Genomic DNA, 11,535 nt, shown 5'->3' with positions numbered 1-11,535 from the left:
GAGCACGACCATTGTGTTGTGGTCGTATCCTGTGATTGTTCCAGGTCCAGCAGATCTCGTCAAGTTCCTCCTATTAAACCAACAAACAGAACGTTATTCTTATAGGCTATTCTAAATTTCAAATACGTATCGAACAAATATTCACAAGACTGAGACATCATTAAATTATGTAATTGCGTTAACTAATTTAGACGTATTCATTCTGTGTTTTTTTTTTACGTGAGGGAGACAGGAAATTCCTAGTTCCCAGTTTTCAGCAAATGCAGCATTAGATCGGAAAAATTTTGAATGGAAGTCAATGGAGATCAAAAAAATATTTTTTTGGTCCACGCTGCCTTATGACCTGGATCAAACATTGTGCATGTCATATTAAATGACCAACTATCCATATGAGTCAAGACTATGTTTGTCGAGTAATTGATGATTAAATAATGATTAAGTAATTGATGATTAAATATTTCATTATTTAGACTACAAACCAACGTCACCACCATTATGACTTCTGTCAGAGTTTGACGGTGATGTGCATTATGCGCAAGTGTTGTAGTCCACTACGTGGTTTCAAACAAAAGCTAATGTAACTTTTGGTGTCTGTCAGAAAACAGTGCTTTCTCAAGGTGAACATTTATCTTTAAAATTCACAAACATCATATGAGAAATCCATGGCCCATTTCAAATGAGATGAGAAAATAAGCTTTATCTTTCCATTGACTCCCATTAAAAAAATTTCCGATATTATGCTGCATTCTGAAAACTGGGAACTGGGAATTTCCTATCTCCCTCACAGAAAAAAACAAGAAAACATGTGCTGATGTGGGAATTTCGTGTGGAAATTTTGAACCCAGAATTCATCAGACATCTGCATGTTACGTCATTTTGATTAACAGTGAACACCATAACAGAGCACCTGGGGGCTGCCATGTTTTCTTCCCACTTTGTATACTGAAATGCGTGTAGGTCGTAAATGACGTAATTTCCAGTTCCAACTTCCCACGTTCATCGAATGCAGAATTAAGTCCCATGGCGTCTACCGGAAGGGGCGTGACTTACGCACTCCACAGTGCTCAAACGATAAGGTAAATAGGACCGAATGGTAATACATGCCTGGATCATATTCATGAAGCAAATCTGAACCAGTGATTTGTCCAGAAAGGTGCCAGTGAAGTGTCCGCCTTCTTTCAGTTTGTCAAACAGGTCCAGCCAAACCTGAACACACTGCTTCCTTAGTGTAAGCCACCACTGCTTGATACACTGGTTACCTGTACTCGGTCCAATAGTAGCACTTTCCTGTGCCAATCTCTCACCATCAGACAAGCGCAGAAATTTCTGCATGTCAGCAACATACACATTTTTAGTGCCGTGGTCCAAGCAAACGTGTTCTGGGCATCCTCCTGAATTAATAACTACAATCCAGTGATGGTCATGGGGTTGTTGTTTGTTCCGCATGCTTCCAACCATATCACTTTACAACAATAACCATCAATGTGCCCACTTATTGCTATGCCATACGGCTTTAATTTATTGTAACCATCTATATGCCAGACAAAATTTGGTCCATGAGCGTGATACACACGTCTTGCAAAGCCAATTGCAAGCTCATAGGTCAAACTTCTTATCAATGAATTAGATGGAAAATTTGTCTCGTTGTCTACCTGCTAGTTTTTATCCCATGAAGCAAACATTTTTGATGCATCCACCTATATCCATGTAGTTGCTCTAATTTTGAAAGCTGTTGTTGGATGAAGCTTGTAACTTAAGTTAAACTTGTCTTGTTCTATCTCCTCCACAACTGTTTATTATGCAACATCTGTTCCATAGTCCTGCTGCTAATGTGGATCCCATGGGCATGGTCTAACAAAGACAGAATTTCCTTGTTAGTGAAGCCACAGTTGCTACATGGTCCATGATGCTTAAATGCAAGCTTGAGCTCTAAAGCGGGAGCAGAAGATATAGCGACTTGTTTAAAGCAGTATAGCGGTTGTTTAAACAAAGTCTGACTTTCCAGGAATAAAGTCATAATTACGAGAAAGAATGTCACAGAGTTGCGAGAAAAAAAGTCAGAATTGCGAGAAAAAAAAGTAAGAATTGCGAAAACTGAACTCTTGAACAGTTGATTTATTGCCAGGCTCAAACCAAAAAGAAACAGTGATGTTTAAACCATATTAGGTGTAGACAAAAAATATTCAGCTCAGTCAAACTAATTGGCAAGTAAGGGTTGTTATTTTTATGTACCATTACTATCCTTGCGTCTGCCGCATGAATCATTTCTTCTCCTTCCTCCAGTTCCTTAAAAAAAAATGTAAATTCAAAAGGCACCTTGGTGGACATGGCCCAAACAATTGAATTTATCAAAAAGCACTTTCTTCCACGTTTCTCCAGGTTGCAGCCCAGAGAGAGATTTGGCTGGCAGCACACAGGTTGATATATAGTTGCTATGCAGGGAGGTAGTGAAAAGCATATGAAGGGATTAACTGATTATTCCAGACAAGGCAAAATGGGGAAAAAGCAGAATAAAATTAGTGTATACATCAGAATTACGGAAGAAAGGAGATCTGGTGGCTAAAGCATTCCCTAAATGGACTTCGTACAGCCTGAAAAAGTCATTAGAGAATAAAGTGAATATTGTAAGTAGTGTACCACTTAAACAGAGGAGTGTATTGTGTTGTTGCACAGTGCCTTTCGAAGAAGGTTTCAAACCTTGATGCTTACAGTAACTGTTAAGTGGGCCAAGATAGTGGCAAAGCTCTTTGATAATGTGCCTCCCTTTAATGTAATATCTGCCTTCTGAACCAAACCATGACAATGGTAGAGAGGGTACAAAACTTCAAATTCCTGAGTGTGCACATCTCACAGGATCTGTCATGGACAGTCAACATCTCTCATTTGATTAAGAGTAGACAGCAACAACTGTACTTCTTAAGAACACTAAAGACTCAGACCTGCTTACCACATTCTACCAAGGCAGTATTAAGAGCATTGTCACCTACTGCATCTCAGCTTGGTTTACCAGCTGCAAGAGTACAGAGAGGAAAGCAACGTCATCAGCAGTGCTCAGAGGATCATCAGTGTACCACTGCCCTCAGTGTGGAGCAGTTACAGCAGCTGGTGCTTCAGCAGAGCGACCACCATCTCCAGTCACCCCACACACCCCAGTCATCACCTCTGCAAGCTCCTGCCCTTCGCCAGGCACTACAGAAGCATGAAAGCCCACCCTCTAGCATAAGGGTCAATTTCTATCTGCAAGCCATCAGCAATCTAAACCATGCAACCAACTGTTTCTCCCTGGATTTACTCATAGCACCAACCATTATCTAGAGTATTGTGGACTGTAAAGGTTTAACTAATATTTATTATTTATCTCATACTGTCCATTACTCATTGTCGTTTTGTAGCAAGCACCTTAAATGATCTCCGTTGCACCTTATCCTGATGGTATACTGCTGCTTTATACATTTGCAGATTTACATACACATACATGTTTCACATTCTACTATTTTTACACATTTTACTGTCTATTTTGAGTACAAGTTTTCTGATGCTATGTTCATTTTATCTTCTTGGAACCGCACACTGAATCCCACTGTATTTTTACAATATACAATAAAAGCCTATCTTACTTTATCTTATCTTTACAGTTTTGCTCGATTGGTTACACACAATTCTCGGAAAACTGCACAATTTAACAAAACTATAAACAAAGGCCAAAATAAAAACTACCGAAACCTGAAATACACAGGAACAGACTCAGTTAACACTGAAGAAAATTACACACAGACATAAATATTTTATATTCTCATCAAAATCCTTTGTTAATGCTTTTTTAAACCTTTTGGTTAAAAAAAATGTCAAGGAATACAGGATATCTTCATTTCACTTACAAGCAAACCACATGTGCCTAGTAAAATTATGCCAATTATTTATTAAAAATCAGAAACCTTGTGAATTTACGGTACATAACTATAATCAAAATCATAAATGTCAGTGTATTGTGTTATGATCATGTACGTTATTTTTCTCAGTGAGAAATTCTTTTACAGCAACATACAACAAAGTGCACAGATACATACAGTGTGGCTGAAAGACCAAGTGCACAGTCATGTCACTGACAGAAAGGCTCCAGAGACAGAGATGCAGGAAAACCCCCTCAGGGCAAGTTTTATCAGCAAAGATACAGGAGAGAAAATGCAGAAATATGGGGCGATATTGGGCGTCATCCCCCAATATTCCCTAAGAAAGGCAAGCTGACTAGCAGTATCTGCAGGCCCTTTGATTCTCCTCTCTACTGTCCCGTTTCTTCCCTGCATGGGCTATGAGTCTTGGCAGGGACAGCTGCATCCCTTGGCTGGGCCAAACAGGGGTTGCCAGGTGAGCCCTGTTTTCATCCCTTAAGGCCCATAAAGAGGAAACCATAGTTAATATTAGTATGCAAGGTCTGATTGCCCCCTGGTGGTTGGTGGCGAGTTTGCAGCCGGCCTTCACACATACAATAGACAACGTTAAGAACAGACACAGATCGAACAGTAAAAAATGGGAAGAGTTACCAGGAGGTTATGCTGCTTGTGAGGATGGACTCCACAGTACACCTGTTTGCGAGGACTGTAGGTAACATCCAGGCCTCCCTCAGACAGCTAAGGGAGTAAAGGTGCTGATGGGCCTCCTTCATAGCAGCTGCAGCCTTCTGTGCCAACTTCAGGCCAGCGGTGACAGTGACTCTGAGCAGTTTAATGCTGCTGACCCTTACTCAGCCGCCCAAATAATGTACATGGGAGTTTGACCTGCCTCCTGCTTACTGAAGCTGATGACTAGTTCCTTAGTGTCACTGACATTCAGAGAGTGTTTATTGGCCTGACACCACTCTGGCAGGTGCCTCAACTCCTCCATGTTGGCCCATTGAAAAATTCTGTGGACTATTTCATATGTGATTGTAATAGAAGGAAGGTATTTTACCAACTATTTCCAGTGATGGGTGGCACAGCGGCTTATGGCTATAAGGTTCTGAGTTTAAAATCAGCCTCCGCTGTGTTTATATGTGTCATTTATTGCTTTTAATTAAGGTTAGTTCCCTGTAAGAAGCAGGGAGACTAGGGATGTCCTGAGGTGAGGTGACGTCCAGTGACAAGCCCATTAATAACCTGCAGACTGACATTACTGCCACGTTCCATTCGAATTTGTAACTCGGAAATTCTGAGTTCCTAGTGAGAAATTTCAACTGCAACTTCTGCTGAAGTTGGAATTCTGACTCGTGAAGTATTGATTATACAATCTGTTTATTGGAGAACAAGATACATGTCTTCCAGTACAAGGAAAAATAACCATTTCAGTAAACTGAAGGTGACCTTCATCACGAGATATAACATATACGTAACATTTGAATGAGTTTCATTCAAGAGAAACAAATTCAAGTTATGAAAGTGTAGTTATCTTAATCACCACAAATACGTCAATTCCTCCCATACTGAATTAAACAACCCTTCATGCCATCCCTTATGTAAACTGGTAAAAATTTCCACACCTTTTCCACCTTCCTACTGTACAGTTCCATGAGGATGTAGATGTAGTCATGCCATTCAAAACTGTTCGAGAAGCTACAAATATTATAAATAGTAAAATAAATAAATTGTTAAATAATAAATAATTAACTATAAGATAAGATACAAAACAACGATGTGTGAAATAATCTAATTTACACGTTAAAACATTTACATGTAAAAGTTTTATGATATTGGTGTAACCTCCCTGTAGCGTGCCCCGCCCCCTTCCTCGCGCATGCGCAGTAGTGTAGTGCACAGGAGAGCAGTGGTGTGCAATACTACAAGATTTGGTATTGATGCGATACCAAGTAAATACAGGAAAAGAATCGCCGATACGATACCGTTATCGATACTTCTTAATAATTAAGGTGGATGCATCATCAAACTGCTAAAGCTGAATTAATTTTCATTGCCTTTAAGTGTTTTTGTGATTTTTTTTTGATTAATTATGTAAAACCCAGGACAGAATTTGGGCAAAGTTTATAAGTAAATAAATACTGTAGTGCGGAGGTACTGGCCAGCAGCGCAGCATGTTGGACTGATGCCAGCTTGTAAATAGTTCTCAGTAATCGCTTGTGTGATTATAAATGTGCTGTGTGTTATGTCATGTATAGTGGTTAATGTTTATTGTTGTATGTAGTGTATGTATGTGCGTGCGCCCACCGTGTGTATGTGGAGTAAACGGGGCGACGTGCACGGTGAGCAGTGCCGGTGTGTGGGTTGTAGTAGTGCGGGTGTAATAAACACCATCTGATAATTAAACCCCGAACTATCCCTGCTGTTTAATTATTGCGAGCATGACTCAGCGACCCACTATTATAATAATTTATTATAAATATTATACTGTAGTGTGTGTGTGTGCGCGCGCCCGCGCCTGTTTGCTAGCCTGGCGCCGCTGAGTCACGTGACAGCCGGGAGCGGCAATTGAGAGCAGCAGCACGAACACAGACAGCTGCAGTGCATTCGGGAGAGAGATTGAAACTGAAGTATCAATCTCATTGAACTGGTATCGATCAATATCAATATCAACATTATTATCGATACTTGGATCTATCCGCCCACCACTATAGGAGAGAGAGAGAGAGTGAGACTAACGGCAGCAGACTAAAGAAGCGGCGGAAACGCGGAGTTGGAATAATTTTCTACTTTTCAAAGTGGATTTCGGATCTTTTTCAATCAAAATAGTGTTGCAGATTGTTGAAACGGTAGCGACCTTAACCAGAGAAGTTTTGGTGAGTTTTGTTGTGTTTTTATAGAGTTTGAGAGAAGTGTTTTATACGAGTAAACGGTCTAACTGAAGTTCGCTTTAGGACGGAAAATGTTGAAGACATAATTCGAAGTAAATGGGTTATTTTTCGACTTTACTTGACAACTGAAATTTATTTTATGTGTTCTATGTTACTTTTAATGTGTACTGAGGCTAATGCATGTGTAGTGGAGAAAAACAGAAAAAAACACCGTAGGCATTTTGGGTTAACTGTGAAACAGAGATTGTTTTTTTATATTTCAATTGTTACGATTTAAGCACTTTTGACTAAATATAATTTTATGACCTGTTGTGCAGGCCAGGTTTTTCTTCCACCCAGGAGAGTTTCCCGGGCATCGAGGGATAACAATTAATGGACGTTTCTTCAGCTCATGTGCATGTGTGAGAAGACGTGCGTGCACGAGGACATCGGACGTCGAGCTTTCCACAAGGATTTTGCGCCTTAACAGACTGAGACAACGTCACAACCGGCTCCAAGAGACACCTAAAATTGCCGGCTATAAACTCAAGGTTTTGTCTCTGGTCTACTTATCCATTGTTTAAGCTTCAAACCACTCCTTCCGAACCTAGAACTGGTCCAGTAGCTTATGTTCCCTGTTTTTCAGTGACAAATTAAGCGTTACACTTGTGCTGCAGCTTCTTCATAATCTGAACTTCTTCCCAACTCTGAAATTTCAGGCCTCATTAATTTAAATGGAAATGCTGTTAAACTGCTTAGAAGGCTGACTTCAAATGTAATGAGTCTCATATACCTCATCCAGCTCCTTGTACATTTGGGGTATTATTTTAACAGCGAAGGTCTCATCGCTGATCAGTTCTCTCATTTTATAACACTGACCAAAACTGCCCTATAACACACGAGCATGTTAAGAAATTAACAATTTGTGCCATCTCTAATTTAGACTAAGCCTGCAATTTAATCTTCTACAAGATATTTGTAGCGCATACCATTCCCAAAAACGCCTCTTTGCGGTAAGGCCTTGAGGTGTTGGGATCAACCACTATCTCTATGGAGTCCATGACTTACTGTGCAACGACCCGTAACTTTGCTTAGAAAACAGGACTATGATCTTCGAGCAACAGTGTATTATAAGCCACCATAGTGACATAACAGCATCAAAAATACGTAGCATGAACCATGGAGATGTCAGGTTAAACGTCAGAGCCTGATGAACTTAGATATGCTGGACTGGCTCAGTTTAATTAGAAGGAACCTACCACTGGATCTATTTCATCGAAACAGGACCTGGGCCAGCCTGATGAGGAACCTCCTGATGCGGTTACCTGGTCTGAGCTGTGGCACCGTGTCACAGCTACTAACAGGAAGTTTCTTGGGGGTGAAGCCCTTGGGTGATTTAAAATGTTTCAGTCAAGCAAAGTTATTATTTAGGAAGCATAAACATGAGTTCATATCAGCAAATCATCCACAGCCCAGCAGTTTGAAAGTCCTCTAACCTTGAAGAACTTCTGGCGGAGGATCTCATCCAAGGTCAGGCGATCTTCTGGATTCTTTCGCAATATCCTGGAAGTAACTTTTCGTGCTGCCCTAGAGAGCCTCCAGGGCAGAGTGTACTCTGCATCAAGTGGATGCTTGTGCCAATTTTGGCCGTCAAAGGGGAAATCTCCAACCAGCAGTATATAACTATTGAAAAATGCAGTTAATGTGTCTTAGTTTGATATGTATATAATGTATAATTCTGTGCTAATGCACATTTCAGATGTTGCGCAATCTTGCCTATGACAGTGATGGATGAGCATGACCATTATTCACAGTGTCCACAAAAAGAAGATAAAGGAAGCTGAAAGCCTTTCATCTGTGTTACAATATAAATGTTTCTTTTTTGTTTCAAATATAAAATGCATATTTATGAGTATTACAAATATGTTGTTTTAAAACCCTAAACAGATTTAAAATACCATGGCAATCTTTGGCTGGAAGGATGGTTGAGAAGGTACTGTATAAGTACATGATGCAACCCAAAGACCAAACATCTGCCTCTGGTCCCTGTTCCTGCATCTTCCACACTTCTGGAGCCCGATAGAATGGGGTTCCACAAAGGTCTCTACAACACACACAAAATGAAAACTTTAGCACAGATGTGATTAACTTGCTGTGTAAGTGATCTGAAAGCTTTGCCATAGAACCTACACCTACCTTATCCCCGGCTTCAGCTCAGTTGCCGATCCAAAATCCCCAATTTTCAGTTCAATATTCTCATTTATTAACAAGTTATCTGAGAAATCAGTGAATTTTCAATAAATCAACATTGAAATAATTCACCTAATAACAGCATACTTTAATCAGTTGTAAAATTAAGAGCATACAGAAATCCATATGTACTATTAAAATCTTAACATTAATATACAGATGATTAAACAAACATACACAGACCTAATTTGATGTCTCTGTGGATATAGCCTTTCTCATGAATATATTTCAACCCCGAAATGAGCTGGTGCATATAATACCGAACTTCGGGGATGGTCAGAGTCCCTCGAGCATCTATGATGTTGACAAGTGTCTGGACGGGGAGAAAAAAGGGTAGTGAGTCAACACAGAGTCATAGTCTTAATAAACTGTCTGTAAAGGCCAGATACAACAGGGATTACCTTCCTACTGCACAGCTCCATGAGGATGTAGATGTAGTCATGGCTTTCAAAACTGTGTGAGAAGCTGACCACATGCTTGTGCTGAAGCTTCTTCATAATCTGAATTTCTTGCCAATTCTGAAAGAAATTTCAGACCTCATTAAGTTAAATGAAAATGCAGTTAAACTGCTTAGAAGGCTGACTTCAAATATAATGAATCTCATATACCTCATCCAGGTCCGTGTACATTTGGGGTATTATTTTAACAGCGAAGGTCTCATCGCTGATCAGGTCTCTCATTTTATAACACTGACCAAAACTGCCCTATAACACACGAGCATGTTAAGAAATTAACAATTTGTGCCATCTCTAATTCAGACTGACCCTGCAATTTAATCGTCTACAAGATATTTGTAGCACATACCATTCCCAAAAATTCCTCTTTGGAATTTTACTCGATTTAAGTGCTGCATTTGATACTGTCGACCATGAGATTTTAATCTCGCATTTGGAACATTGTGTTGGCATAACAGGTGTGGCTTTGAAATGGTTTAGGTCTTACTTAAAAGATCGAACCTTTTCGGTTTGTCTAGGTAATTGTGAGTCCTCCTGCACTCCACTGTGTCATGTAGTCCCGCAGGGTTCCATCTTGGGCCCAATTTTGTTCTGTCTTTATCTGCTCCCCCTGGGCTCAATTCTCAGGAGACATGGTGTCTCCTTTCACTGTTATGCAGATGACTGCCAGATCTATGTTCCCCTTAAAAGGAAGGATGGGGTGTCTGTGAACTCTCTGCAAACATGTTTGGAGGACATCAAATCTTGGATGGCGTTAAATTTTCTTTGTTTTAATGATTCGAAGACTGAGGTGATGGTGTTTGGACCTGGTTCTGCTGGCAATCTCTCTGTCGATTTAAAAACTCAGAAATCATTCTGCAAACCTGAGATTGTAAATTTGGGTTTTAAAAATGGATCCTGAATTAAAGCTTGAAAGCCAGATTCGGTCAGTGGTTAGATCTAGCTTCTTTCACCTGAGGCAGCTGGCCAAAATTAAGCACTTTCTTGCACGACAGCATTTTGAAACAGTAATCCATGCCTTTGTAACCACTCGGCTGGATTACTGCAATGCACTTTATTTTGGGGTGAGTCAGTCCTCTATTTCTCGACTGCAGCTTGTTCAAAATGCTGCTGCACGTCTTTTAACTGGCACTCGCAAATATGAGCATGTCACCCCGGTTCTAAGTTCTCTTCACTGACTGCCTGTGCATTTTAGGATCCAATTTAAATTGCTTTTATTTGTTTATAAATGTCTGTCTGGTGTTGCCCCTTTGTACCTCTCTGATCTCCTTCATTTATATACTCCTCCTCGGTCTCTCAGGTTGGCTGACCAGCTCCTTCTGAGTGTGCCTAGGACTAGTCGGAAGCTCAGAGGGGATTGGGCTTTTGCGTTGGTAGCACCTAAATTGTGGAATGAGCTGCCTTTATACGTCAGACAAGCATCATCTACATCTGTTTTTAAATCACTTCTCAAAAGTCCATAACTTAATACGCGACGCTCAGAAAACAGGACTATGCTCTTTGAGGGGCACGATTGTGACATCACATTAATGACTTAATAACTTACAATTTCAACAGCCGATGGTGCCACATCACACGACAACTGGTAGAAGTACATACACCGTGTTTTTCCATTTTTAATGACAGTATTTATTGAATCTATAGAACATTTTTGCGTCAATAACGTTCTTGCCCATGCTGCTATCATGATAAGTTGTTATCTGGCTGGAATTTAGACTAAGAAATATCATATATAGGATATTAAATGATCTCAGATTTTATGAACATATTTATCGTGATATTTACACTGTAAAAATATCAGTGTTCATACAGGACAAAGTACTGTATTTTTCACCCATCCATCCATCCATTTTCCTATCCTATCCTATTCAGGTTTGCGGGGCTGTCAGAGCCTATCCCTGAGGCTACAGGCACAAGCCTGGGAACAACCCAGGATGGGGCACCAAGCCATCGCAGTAGTGATGTGGAAACTGAATCTTTTTAGTGATTCGATTCATTTAATTCATTTCACTGAAATGGTTCTATTCTTTAAATCATTGATTCATTCTTTTATTTTTTTCCTTTTTATACTCT

The 11,535-nt window shown here is 40.0% G+C and overlaps 1 long non-coding RNA gene across 1 annotated transcript; it reads left to right on the top strand.

Annotated features, from left to right (window-relative positions):
• Nucleotides 1-6,446: 6,446 nt before the first annotated feature.
• On the top strand, nucleotides 6,447-8,611 carry LOC140587625 (uncharacterized). The gene is made up of 2 exons (XR_011989276.1): nucleotides 6,447-6,763; nucleotides 7,096-8,611. It is a non-coding gene; the product is annotated as an uncharacterized lncRNA (long non-coding RNA).
• Nucleotides 8,612-11,535: the final 2,924 nt, after the last annotated feature.

The sequence above is a fragment of the Paramormyrops kingsleyae genome, chromosome 2 (assembly GCF_048594095.1).
Source record: "Paramormyrops kingsleyae isolate MSU_618 chromosome 2, PKINGS_0.4, whole genome shotgun sequence".
Taxonomy (NCBI): domain Eukaryota; kingdom Metazoa; phylum Chordata; class Actinopteri; order Osteoglossiformes; family Mormyridae; genus Paramormyrops; species Paramormyrops kingsleyae.
Note: the sequence above shows the minus strand (reverse complement) of the source record. Positions and strands in the feature narration are given on the sequence as shown.